A 13,948-nucleotide genomic window follows, 5' to 3' on the forward strand; every position below is an offset into this window, starting at 1 on the left:
GGGTTTAAGAACTAAACGAGTGGGCAAGGATAGCAGTGGAGAAAGTCAGAGCCGGTATGGATTAAGCAATGAGGTGCATACCAGCATACCGTCAGGGCACGCACAATTAAAATGAGTTTATTAGAACATCTCATCAAGCCAAAATACATGCAATTAAACTAAAAAATCAATGTTGATACAATACTTAGTTGCACAGTTAATTCCCAAGTGTTAGGAAATGCAAAAATTAAGGTTCCAGTAGCCCAATTAACTTGGTTATATTGCACTATTTGTAGGTTTCATAGTAATACGTTTTACATTCTATATTATGTGACACAAATAGGACCATATGACTTTTGTGAAGCACAGATTTAGCGCATACTAGGAAGGAAGCTGTAACAGCAATAGTGGGGTACTGCGGAATAGTATGGGGCTGCACCACCTGGAGTGAGGCTTTGGGAATGGATTATGAGCTGGGATGGGATAGCCTACCTAAATCTCTACTTCTGGCTAGCTCTGCTAGCCAGTTCAGAGGGATGGGATGGTAGTGGGCTTCTGGGCAATTTGAACTCTCTAGGGCTTGGCCAAATTAAGATACGCAACTCCAGGTACTTTAATTACGTAGCTGGAGTTGACGTATCTTAAATTACATTTTTGCACCATCCACAAAAGTGGGAGGTTGATGGGAGCAAACACTCCAGTCAACTTCCCTTACTCCTTGTGAGGAGCAGGAGTAGTGATGCCAATGAGGGTGCCCTCTTGTGAAGACCCACTATATTGAACCCTGGAAGGTCGACTGCAGCAGTGCCAATCTTCTGCATAGTGAAGACATGGCCTACTAGGGCTGCAAAGGCATTTAGGGGATACCATGGCCAGTCTTACCAGCTAGGCTTTCTATAATTTACGCTAGTATTCCCCCACTGTTACTGACTCTGGTGGAGTTGAAATGTTTCTAGCAAGAGTGCGAATTTTTTGTGTGGGGAAAAAAAAAAAGCTTTGTATGTGTACGGGAGCCTCTGTTGGTGTGACCTTCACATTGGAGGTAGTCATTGTGGGAGAGGGAGTAATTCCTTCATGACTAAGTTAGTCACTATTGAATTTGTCCCAGTGGATCCATGACAGGTGGAATCATCTAAGAGATTTCTTGGTTCTGCAGCTGCGGAGACTCAGTTCCAGTGTTTTAAGAGCACACGCAGAAACACACCAGATAATTGGATACTTGTGCTGTTTAGCTTGTTTTTTGCTGTACTTATGGATTTATAAATCTGCAAAAATAGATGTACAACTGATATTGGGAGTGCTAACTTTGTGCTTTTGCTGTGAGGCTGCCCAGCCGTGATATACTTGTTCTTTTGCTATTGCTGTCATGGCAACACGCAGTGGCAGCATTCTTGCTGAGAGGCCAGCAGGTGCAACATTGGTGACAGCCTGTTGCTAGGTATCTGCAGTGTTCCATCTGCAGTGAGTTAGTGTGGTGGCATGCAAGTGCTGTTGGATCATAGCAGCACCCTACCCACCCCGCTCCCCCACACCCATAGAAACCATCCCACCATTCCAAGACAATTAAATGTATAACATAGCCAGACTTTCCCTGTGAAAGTTTCTGAGCACAGGTTTAAGTAGATCCACAATATTAGGAGTACATATACTTCCCATCTATAATTGGCAACAAGTCTCCTAAATAAGCTGAAGATAAAAAGAGAAAAAGTATCAAAGAAGAAATAAGCTGTTCCAAATGGCAGTTTGGGAAGATATTTGTTAATAACTACAACGAGGGAAGAAATATTTTTTTTCTGGGCCCAATTACTGGTTTCCACATTTGAGTCTTTTATTTTGAGGTTAATCTTCTAGTATTTACCAAGTCCCACAACACAGCTTTTGAGTGTATCGATTCTGACCCACATTTTTACCCCTATGTCAACGCAGGTGTAAAGACTTGTAGATTCCACTTATTAAACATTTCTGAAATTCATGGCTATAGACACATGAAAACGTTTTGGCTAGGATGCAGAATTCACCCTCCCAATTAGGATACATCTGGTTTATAGCAAAGTCCTTTGACATTATCCCAGGTCTTACCTTGGCTGATGCTAGCTACACAGCCCCGTCTGTTCTATTAGTGACCCATATAAAAAGTTGGAAAGCATGCATCAAGCACTCCAGGGAGTGGTACTGTTAGGTAGCATGCAGAAAAGGGTGGACCCCTCACTACCAACAGAAGTAAAGGATGTCTGTGACTTGGAAGAAGTAAAGGTATAGAAAAGGAAGAGGATATTTCTGGTTGGCTTTGGTACTGTAGAATCCAGTCCTCCAAAAGAACCACTAGGGTTTGGCCAGCTCCCAGTCCTGACTATGTCATGTGTGTCTAATTCCCATAGCCCAATCCCTAGGGTACATCTATATAGTAGCACTCACCTTGAAATAAGGTACGCAATTTGAGCTATGCAAATTGTGTCGCTTATTTCAAAAGAGCATATTTTGAAATTTGGAGCTATCTACACAGAGCTAATTTCAAAATACATTGCTATTCCGGCATCTTCCTTAATCCTCATGCAACAACATTTACAAGAAACCAGAATAAGAGGCCCGTTATTTCAAATGTATTTTGAAATAATGGATATGCTGTCAAGACATGCAGAATGCTACATCAGGATAACGGACATATCCCTACAAAGTTCATTTAGTCATGCAGTCCAACAGTTCTCTCAGTTGACTCACTTGCAACTCAGTTCTCAGTGGTCTTTTTCATCTCACTGATTTCTCACTGGCAGTAGATACAGAATCATATGCTTCATTTGACTTTTTAATTGCCTTTTTTTCCTCTTCCATGTTGATCTCTTATTTAGTCATCTGTACTGGTTAAGTTGTGAATTCAGTGTAACATTCTGTCTCTGACATTCCAGGCTCTTTGCACATAGTTCCTTGATCTGGTTCATTTCTGCCTTCTGCCCTCTATATTCACTCTGTGTGGTCCTTGGTGCCTGTATTTTTATTATCCATTATCAGAATGTCAGGGTCAGGCCTTTATTCATTTTGGATGGAACTTTCACCCTCCTAACATTTGAGCTGCTAATTCCTGTGCACATTTTAAAACAAAACATTTTTTTATCCAGTTACTTACTTAGCTAGCCTACTGAACTGTGACATTGGTGCTTGGTTTTGCTGCAGTACATTGATTGCCTTGAACAAGCACAAATTAACTTATTTTCTCTTTTATGGCCCTTCATGGTCTCTCACATACTGCCAATCATATCTGCAGGGTCAGCCTTGCTAGCACATTTGTCAAATTTTCTAATAAGCCTCTTTACAGTTTTTCCCATGTCAAAATCCACAAGGATTTAGGTCACTATGAAGAATGTGGATGAGATTTATTTATCTCTCTTCTGAAGAGACACCTATGAGAGGATGCCTAAATAACACTTGACAATGTTTAGGCAACTGGCATACTGAGATTGCTGATTATTACGCTAATCATAATGGTCTTGCTGTTACTTAGTGCTCTACCATCTGTTCTATCTATCTGCTGTCTCTTCTCTTACACGTAAACTGTAAGCTCTTTGGAGCAGCAACTGCCCATTCCTTGTATGTTTGAACTAGGGATGTCAACAAATAGTCAACTATACTATTAATCGATAAGCATAGGCATATCAATTAATCCTGTCAGCGTCACACACTCCTCACCCCCTTACTGCCTCTGTATCAGAGGAAGCAAGGGGGTGGAGAGCAGGAGCCAGTGTCCATGTGGAGCTGACTTTAAGCAGGTTCCCCACAAATGCTGCATCTGCCTGCCCCTCCACACTCCCATGCTGCTGCTGCTGCTGCTGCTGCTGCTGCTGCTGCTGAGAGCCAGCAGCATAGAGGGTGAGGTGGGCATGCTGGAGCTGATATGCATTGGGAGCCAGCTTTTCAAGCAGGCTACCTGTGCATGCCAGATCCACAGACCCACCTGCCCCACCAAGAGGGGACAGGCAGGAGCTGGTGCTGGGGGGAGCCACTTTAAAAACTGGCTTCTCTCAGCACCTGCTCTACAGTGCTGCCTGTTTCCCTGGCCCCTCATGCCGCTGCCTCTATTAGAGGCAGCAGTGTGGGGAAGAGGGGAGGCTGCCACAAAGCAGCCTCTGTCCTCAGCAAACTTGGGCCCACTGTGGAGAGAGGCTGGTCTGTGGCAGCAGCCCCTGTTCTCGGGGTCCAAGCTCCCTGTGGACAGAGGCTGCTGCTGAGGACCAACCTCTGTTTGCAGGGAGCTAGGACGCCCTGCAGACAGGGGCTGTTGCTACCCCATGATGCAGCACGGGGTGGCAGGCAGCCGGTCTGTGCAGGGGACTGGTTTTTAAACCGGCTTCCTCGGAAGATCAGCTCCCTCCTGCCACCCTGTGCTGCTGCCTTTTTTTTTTCCTTTTCCCCCCAAAAAGCAGCAAAAACTCACGGTCAAGATGGGGATCTTTCGACAGAAATGCCCCGTTTCGAAAGATCCTTTATCCCTGAAATTCAAATCCCGGCTTCATTTACAATTTCAATATGTCTAATTTACATCCCTTTATCAAAAAGGGGATGTAGTTTAGAGATACTCTAAGGCTGCAGGCCTATAAAACTGCAGCAAAGGTGTTTGGCCTGGGTGGATGTTTTCATGTCTATAAAACTGCAGTTGGGTTTTCTGAGAACCTAGCCAGAGCACTAAAGTCTACACTACAGTTTTATAGCTCCACAACCTGAACCCCATGAGTCTGGGCCAATGGGTATGAGCAACCAGTTATTTTATTGCAATGTATTCTCTGTGGTCATTTGAATGTTGATCTCCAATCTCTTAATAGTTATGTCTGCTCTCCCCTCTCTCCAATATTTCTCCCGCTTTCCCAACTTCTTCACTCAGCATTCCCACACACAGCTGACAATCCAGGAACATTTTCTTAGACTAGAAAAACTCCACACTCATCCGCTGGTGCTTCATAGTCTGCAGAGGCAGGTTTATTGACCTTCTTTTCTCCTGAACATTATATCAAGAAATTGAGTTAACGATTTAGAGATTGCAAACTGACTAATACCAGCAATTCTCTGTAGTTGTCTGAAGAGACCCTAAAGCAAGAAACATATTATATAAATTTTAGACTAAATTGAAAAATAACTCTAGATTCTCTTTCATGTGGCCTTTTAACATCTTACTGAAATCATCTCTGGGTTGGTTATGCAACTATCACAATCCACAAGCTTTTAATCAGATTTCCCGAATAGTTTAAGTTCGTATTCTTTTCATTTTTAATTTCTACACAAATGAATTATCTGTATCTTAGGTCTCTCATTCTGATTTTTACAGTAAACTGATATAAATAAGGAGCATTTTCTATTAATGAAAATAATTGATGGACATCTTTCTAACTGAGAGTAATCAGATTCACGACCAAGATAAGATAACTTATTAACAACACAGGGCCAGATACTACCCTTTGGTAGAAGTGGGTCCCCAATAGCTTAAAAAAGAACTTTACAAATAAAAATAAAATAAATTTTAACCTATGATAGGCATTAATAAAATCTGACATAGCAAGCGACCCATACTAGACGAAAGCTTTATGTACTACCGATCAATGCCAACATCTGTTCTGAACCAGGTTAAGGTCCTATCCACAGACCACCTACTGTTCTAATTTATGAGATGCATAAAACCAGACTCTGTAAAAGAAGAGCTTCCATTTTCAGCTAAATACATACTGAGAGACATCCATTATTAGGTCTCTAACTGGTGCCTCAATTCATTAGCCTATACTATATTCTATTTATCACTCTTCACATATTATGGACATTCTCATTTTTCTTAGGCCTGGTGGCCTACGGTTCTACAAACTCTTTAGCAGGAAACCTGTCGATAGCAGTAGTGACTGGTATGACTGGTGCTGATTTTGACTGTGATGTGATACATTATCCACAAATAGCAGAGCAAGAGCATTGTGATTAATAGCTGCACAGCCAAGCAACAACAACTTTGCTTTGTTTTAGAATGATTACACATAGGGACAGAACTAGAGTGAGAAACAGGCATTTGAAATTTAGTCCTGAGTGCATAGTGGACAGGGGGTTAGGTCTCAGGGAGTGCTAGGGAATACTGGGTACTCCATAGTAAACTAGGTAAGGGGGTAGGTGGTGGCAGCAAAGGACGACTGTTTGAGATGGAGGAAGGGAAATCGGTATTTGATGTAGGGAATGAAGAATGGCAGAGGGAGGGCTTTCTGGGCATGTCTACAGTAGGAAATTATTTCAAAATAACTTATTTAGAAATAACTTCCAAAATAATAATTTTGAAATAACACGTCCACTCTACATGGGTGTATCTACATAGCACCTGAACTTGAAATAAAGTATGCAATTTGCACTACGCAAATTGTGTATCTTATTTCGTATCTATTTCGAAATAGCTTATTTTGAAATTTGGCACGTCTACACAGCTATTTGAGCCATCCCATAGCCTCCGTGCAATGAGATTTGCCAGGATGGTGAAATAGCACGCAAGTTATTTCGAAAAATATGTCACAGTAGCAGGCAGCTTATGTAAATGCAGGGTAGCTCTTTTGGGATACCTCAGTATCCTGAAATAGCCATGCAGTGTAGACATGCCATCGAAGTAGCTCAGAATTATTTCAAAGTAGAGCATCCACACTGATTGGAGCCTGAATTCGATTTAAAGCCCCTGGAAGCACACCGGGGAGGGTACCAGGAGACTTCCTGTAGCTGCTTGCTGAAGCTAGCTGAGACATGTGCTTCCAGGGGCTTCTCTCTACAGCCTTGTAGTGCACCTTGTGGTGCACCTCATGGTGCAGTTCATCCAGACTGCCCATGTGCTGCTTAAGGACGATGATGACCAGCCTGAACCACAGGACCCCTTCACCTAGGTCCTGGTGCTTCTGCTGCAGCAAATAATCCTCAGTCCCCTGCCCACCAGGGAATGCCACTTCTGGCAGAGGGAGACCAGTTCGGACTGGTGGGACTGCATCATCCTGCAGCGATGGGATGACCAGCATTGGCTCCAGAACTTCCACATGTGGAAGGCCTCCTTCCTGGAGCTCTGCAAGTAGCTCACCCCTGCTTTCAGGTGACAGGACATTCGACTGCACCCTGCCATCCCCCTGCACAAGCGTGTCACCATTGCCCTATGGAAGCTCAACACACTGGACAGCTACCACTTCATGGGGATTTCATGGGGAAATCCACGGTTGGGGCCATGCTCCTGCAGGTAGTCAAGGCCATCAACACCATGTTGCTGTGGAAGGTCATCACTCGGGGGAACACTGACACAATTGTGTATGGCTTTGCCACTACTGACTTCTCCAACTGCAACGGGACCATAGATGGCACACACATCCCTGGCATCGTACCTTGGAGTATATCAACAGAAAGTTGTACTTATTAATGGTGCTGCAGGACCACATGGACATTAATATCGGCTGGTCAGGAAAGACGCACAACACCCACATCATCCAGAACTCAAGCCTGCTCCAGAAGATACACACTGGCACTTTTTTCCCTGACTGCACCATCAGGGTCGGCGACATGGACATGCCTATGTGCATCCTGGGTGATGTAGCCTATCCCTTGCTCCCCTGGCTTATGAAACCCTACACTGGCAGCCTGGACCCCACCAAGAAGAACTTCAGTGCCAGGCTCAGCAGGTGCTGCCTGGTGGTGGAGTGTGCCATCCGCTGCCTGAAGGGGAAGTTTAGGCATCTCCTCATCCACCTGGACCTCAGCAGCTGCAATTTCCCTTACATGATAGCAGCATGTTGTGTGCTCCACAACCTTTGTGAAAACAAGGGGGAGACTTTCCTGCCAGGATGGACTGGCAGAGGTTGAATGACTGGCCAGGGCAACCGAGCAGCTGGACACCAGTGCCCTCAGAAGAGCAACATCAGGCTGCCGTGCTCATCTGAGAGGTCTTGAGGGAGAATTTCAGCCAAGGCCACGTATGAGGCTCTCATAGAATCATAGAATAACAGGACTGGAAGGGACCTCAAGAGGTCATCGAGTCCAGCCCCCCGCCCTCAAGGCAGGACCAAGCTCCACCTACACCATCCCTGACAGATGTCTATCTAACCTGTTCTTAAATATCTCCAGAGAGGGAGATTCCACCACCTCCCTTGGCAATTTATTCCAATATTTGACCACCCTGACAGTTAGGAATTTTTTCCTAATGTCCAATCTAAACCTCCCCTGCTGCACTTTAAGCCCATTACTCCTTGTCCTGCCCTCAGAAACCAAGAGGAACAAATTTTCTCCTTCCTCCTTGTGACACCCTTTTAGATATTTGAAAACCGCTATCATGTCCCCCCTTAATCTTCTTTTTTCCAAACTAAACAAGCCCAGTTCATGAAGCCTGGCTTCATAGGTCATGTTCTCTAGACCTTTAATCATTCTTGTCGCTCTTCTCTGTACCCTTTCCAATTTCTCCACATCTTTCTTGAAATGTGGCGCCCAGAACTGGACACAGTACTCCAGCTGAGGCCTAACTAGTGCAGAGTAGAGCGGCAGAATGACTTCACGAATTTTGCTTACAACACACCTGTTGATACAACCTAGAATCATATTTGCTTTTTTTGCAACAGCATCACACTGTTGACTCATATTCAACTTGTGGTCCACTATGACCCCTAGATCCCTTTCTGCCATGCTCCTTCCTAGACAGTCGCTTCCCATCTTGTATGTATGGAACTGATTGTTCCTTCCTAAGTGGAGCACTTTGCATTTCTCTTTATTAAACCTCATCCTGTTTACCTCTGACCATTTCTCTAACTTGCTAAGGTCATTTTGAATTATGTCCCTATCCTCCAAAGAAGTCGCAACCCCACCCAGTTTGGTATCATCTGCAAACTTAATAAGCGTACTCTCTATCCCAATATCTACATCATTGATGAAGATATTGAACAGTACGGGTCCCAAAAAGTACAGTACAGGCTCCCCTGGGCCTCTCCAAAAGGAGTCCCTGCATTGCTCCTGTGTGCCTTCCCTCCCCCTGCCCTCCGTTCCCATCTTCCTCCTCCTCTCCAGAGCATATGAAAAACCCTCTTGTTTTATAAACACAATTCTGATCTTTTTAATGTAGGGGATATACAATAGGAGAGGGAACTGGGGAAAAGAACCTGAAATGGAAAAGTGGAGAGGAGGGGAAAGGGGGGCTCAGGGATGGGGTGCAACTGGTGCCTTCCTCGGGTAGCTCGGGAGGCTTCAGCTGCCTGAGAGGTCCCATAGCCACATGTTTGGGGGCCCCGGAGGCCCCTGGGGGGGAGAGGCTAGCAGGAGAAGCCAGGGAGGCAGGTGCAAGGGTTTGGAGGGGCGGGGGCTGGGAGTTGGGGGGCAGGGACGGGGAGGTGGCTGGTAGCCCACTCTATGTACATGGCCATGCGCTGCATCACAGGGGTGGGGGAGGAGCACATGGCCTCGTGCTGGCCCCACATGGTCTTCTGCTGCTACCAGTCAGCCCAGCACTCCTTGTTGTTGGCGGCGGCCTGCTCCCAGCACTCCACATTAGACCCCAGGATGAGGGATTGAAGGCAGGTCATCTGATCCCGCAGCAGGTCTTCCCTAGTTTGCTTCCTTCCTCGTAGAAAGAGGATTACTGCTGTCAGAAAAAGCATAGGTGAAGTCGATGTACTTACCACGGTGTCTTGTGTGTGGGAAGGTCGACAGGAGCTGCTCTCCCATCTACGCCGGTTACTCTTCTCAGCCTAGTGGATTACTGGTGTCCATGGGAGAATGTTCAGAGACCAATGTATCGTGCCTAAGCAGACACAATAAATTGATAGCCAGTGGATCGATCGCAGCAGCATCAATCTCCAGCATAGTAGAGACAAGCCCTAAGGTATCACAGTTTATGCTGACTTCAGTTTCACATCTGTCCACATACACTCCTTTATCCTCCCTTTGGATCTCTTCACTGGAGAATTTTGTGCCTGTTATTCTCAGTCTGTCACCGAGTATTTCTTTGGGAAATGATATTTTGTTAAGACTGTGTTAATTAACATTAATTTAGTATTCAGTATAGACAAGGACATGTTGTGTTTTACATCATGACATTGTCTGCACTGTTTATACTAGGTTTTCCTCTTTTCAGCTCACGTTAAAAGATTGCCAGTTAATTTGAATTAGCTCACATGACTAAATGTTAGTTTAGATGCACCACAAATGTTTGTGGCTTAAATACACCTCCTTATATGTTTAACAATGGATCAGTGTACAGAAGTCAATGGGACAAGGATTAAGGGATCAAGTAAATAAGCCCAGTATTTATAAACTAAATTATTTCTGAGTGTTTTGGGCATTGTTCGTTTAGTTTTCAGAGGAAAATTGCATTTATCCATCTTCTGGCACACTAAGCCCCAGAGTGTTTACCACAAACTGACTTTGTGCCCTATCTCATATGCCAAGCCACACAAATCTCTTCTTTGCTGTGGACCACAGAGAGTACGTCTTCTATTCTGAACCTCCCCATTCTACACTTCAGAAGTGTCAGATTCCTTTGAAATATATATTGAATGTCTTATGGTTCATGTCAAATCTCTACTCTGATCTGCACCATGTAAGCTTCAGTCTGAATTCCCATTTGTTTTGTACATTTGGGATTTTAAGTTTAGAGATACTGAGCTACAGAATTCTTTTCCGGTCTCGTTCTTCTAATTCTGGAAGAAGCTCCTTACTCATTTCGCAATCTCTAGAACAGAAATGAGGAACCTGTGATCTGTGCATCAGGTCTGAGGCTTGGTGCCCCTCTGCATCACTGGAGTGCCAGTCCAGGATCACAGTGCTGCAGGTGGGAGGAGCGCCAGTCCTCGCAGGCCAGGTCAATGCAATCCAGGGGCTGCATCTGGCCCCGGGGCTCTACCTGGCAAGGGGAGGAAGCTGCCTTGGGAACAACAGCACAGGGAAGCTTGGTCCCTGCTCTTGCTTGCGTGTTCCACCCCGGTCACTATAGTGTCTCTTGCCCTTTTTATTTTCTCACTCTTCCTGTAGCTCCTTGAATTTGTTTCTGTTCTGTGACATATATTGTACTCTTGTATAACGGGCTGTGGGGGGGAGAGGCTGTGTGTATGTGTGTGCATGAGAGAGAGAAAGAGATGCAAGTCCAGGGCCACATGGCACCACGTGTGCCAGAGCTGCACCCTGGTGCTCCCATCTGCTGCCTCCTTCTACCCAGATCTCGCTCCCTCTCAGCTCACTCCTGCACCCTACCTCCTGCCCAGACTCTACACCTCCAGCCTGCTCCCAAGCAGCTTCGCCCTACATGCTGAACCCCTCATTTTTGGCCCCACCGCAGAATCTAGGGGACCCCACAGAATCAACTAGCCCCACACCCTCAGAAGAGTTAATCTGGCCATGGGAGCCTTGAGCCTTGGTGTTTGGGGGGGGGGGGGGGTTCTTATCACTTGTGTGTGACCCCCAACTGATTTTTTGTGGGTCTGTGAACCCTGACTCAAAAAAGGTTCCCTACCACTGCTCTAGTAGACAAAAGCAGAACAAAGAGAAATGCATATAAATATGTACAAACCCAGTACACAGTTTAAATTAGAATGAGCTCCTAAAGTGATTTGTTTTCAACTCAGATTTTTTTTCAGTTGTATCACAAGCAGATATAGCTTATGACATTAAAAAAAGATGAAAAAATCCATATCTGTTTCATCTAGCAATGTAGTTTGCCATGGATTCTTTTCCAATTTCTAGAAATTGGAATGAACAACAATGAATAAAGTGGTATATTCAGTACAGAGATTTGGGCAAATAATTAATACCTGCTTCTGATCACAATAGTAGGGCCAGATTCTGCCACTTTACTTTGATTTAGCTTAAGTAGAGTACTACCCATTATGAGTAAACAGTAGAAATTACATAGCCAGATCTCAAATAAAATAGAAAATTCAATCAATTATAAGCAAGAACAAGAAATTCTAACCCCGTTGGCTGTGTCTTCATTGGCGCGATATTGCGCCAAAGTGGCCGCTTTTGCGCAAAAACATGCTACCTGTCTACACTGGCGGGGAGTTCTTGCGCAAGAACACTGACGGTCTAATGTGTGAAATAAGTGCTTCTTGCGCAAGAACTATGATGCTCCCGCTCAGGAATAAGCCCCCTTGCGCAACTGTTCTTGCGCAAGAGGCCAGTGTAGACAGACAACATGAATTTCTTGTGCAAGAAAGCCCGATGGTTGAAATGGCCATTGGAGCATTCTTGCGCAAGAGAGCGTCTACACTGGCACGGATGCTCTTGCACAAAAGCACATCTCTTGTGCAAAGGCACATGCCAGTGTAGACGCTTTCTTGCGCAAATACTTAAACGCAAGAACGCTTGCATTAAAGAGTATTTGCTCAAGATCATGCCAATGTAGACGTAGCCGTTGGGTTTAATTTTCGTATATGTACATGCCATTTTTATTCTTTTTTTCCTTTTCAAACAATACAGCTGGTGTGTTAATATGTCCCCTTGTAAAGCAGCATTGTCTCATGTACCATAAAGTTTCTTGACATTTTTATTTTCTCACTTGGATTTGTTTCTGTTCTGTGACATATATTGTACCCTCACATAGCTTTGTGTGTGTGTTCATACACACAATAATCTTTCCAGAACTGTGTATAATGAACTTTTCTACCTTGAGGATAGACACTCATATTATACTGTATATCTACATTTATCCAGTAGGGCTGACTGCCACCATGGTTCTCAGGGCATTTAGGCTGTTGCCTCTTTAGAGACTAGGCTGTCAACAAAATACAAACTTAACTGGTATAATGCAGCAATTTAGACTAGAAATGTATTTTTATAAAACAAAGATGGAGAGGCAGGTGGATTTTAATACCTGGAATTCATCTCAGAACACATCAGCTTTGTGACTGATGGAAGGGAAGAGTCTCAGAGGAGTAGCTGTGTTAATCTGTAATTTTAAAAACAACAATTAGTCCTTTAGCACCTTAGACACTAGCAATATATATAATATATATATGTATGTATATAGTATCGTGAGCTTTTTTGGGCAAAGGTTTGCTATATGTTGTTTCGGAAGCTGTACTAAATTACATTTTCTGACTCTAGCTGTATGTCTGGGGCTTACCTATCTATAATTGGGTGCAATTGCAGTTTTCCCATTAGCCTGTAGGTAGATTAATTTAGCCGTCTAACTAAGAACTCCACTCTGCCTGGGGGTAAACAAACATCAAGTGGCAATCCTCAACAAACTGGCTTCTCCACGCTCTTCCTTTCTTTCTCTTGCTCACTCTGGTTCCTGTCTGTGCCACAACCCTCCCTCAAGTGTCTAAGCAACTTTCCCCCATACTTGATGCAGGGAAGTGAATTGAGAGACTTCCTCCCAACCTCTGTATACAATAAACAGATGCAAACCCACACTACACACCTATACTACTACTTTGACCCCCCCCCCCCCAAGCAATTTCTTTCACCTGCTTCCTAGCACACAGACTTAGGCTACGTCTAGACTGCAAGCCTCTTTCAAAAAAGAGCGTCTAGACTGCAAGCAGTACTTTCGAAAAAGCAAGCCGCTTTTTCGAAAGAGAGCACCCAGGCAGTCTGGATGCTCTCTTTCGAAAAAGCCCTGTTTTGTATTCAAGAACGCCTTTTTTCGAAATGAGGAGTACTGCCATCGAAAGAAAAGCCACGTTCTTTCAATTTAATTTTGAAAGAACGCGGCTGTAGTCTTTTTTTCAAAAAAACCCTGCAGTCTAAACACAGCCTCATAGAATTGTAGGAGTGTAAATGACCATGAGAGGTCATCTAGTTCAGTCCTCGGCACTCATGGCAGGACTAAGTATTATCTAGACATGTCCAATCCTGTATCTTATCATTCAGGGCTCACTGCTCTGAGACCAGGCCTTACTAGCAGTCTTCTCCCAAAAGGACAACTTATTCTCCCGAGGGTCCTTACTGCCCTGCATGCCTTTACAGCTCATCCTCAGCCCTTGTCAGATTTCTTTCCATTGAAGATGTT

The 13,948-nt window shown here is 44.4% G+C and overlaps 1 protein-coding gene and 1 long non-coding RNA gene across 5 annotated transcripts in view; one reads left to right on the forward strand and one right to left on the reverse strand.

The window, feature by feature from the left end:
• Positions 1-13,948, forward strand: part of TMEM200A (transmembrane protein 200A) — a 75,116-nt gene that overhangs the window by 54,610 nt on the left and 6,558 nt on the right. The gene's annotated exons all lie outside the window — the stretch shown is intronic.
• Positions 4,920-13,948, reverse strand: part of LOC112545072 (uncharacterized) — a 49,268-nt gene continuing 40,239 nt past the window's right edge. For both annotated transcript variants that reach the window (XR_012902672.1, XR_003088484.2), the window contains exons 2-4: positions 12,806-12,880; positions 9,618-9,739; positions 4,920-5,052 (exon numbers count right to left, since the gene is read on the reverse strand). This is a non-coding gene — a long non-coding RNA (uncharacterized LOC112545072). The remainder of the gene's footprint in view (positions 5,053-9,617; positions 9,740-12,805; positions 12,881-13,948) is intronic.

This window comes from Pelodiscus sinensis, chromosome 3, assembly GCF_049634645.1.
Source record: "Pelodiscus sinensis isolate JC-2024 chromosome 3, ASM4963464v1, whole genome shotgun sequence".
In the NCBI taxonomy this organism is placed as follows: Eukaryota; Metazoa; Chordata; order Testudines; family Trionychidae; genus Pelodiscus; species Pelodiscus sinensis.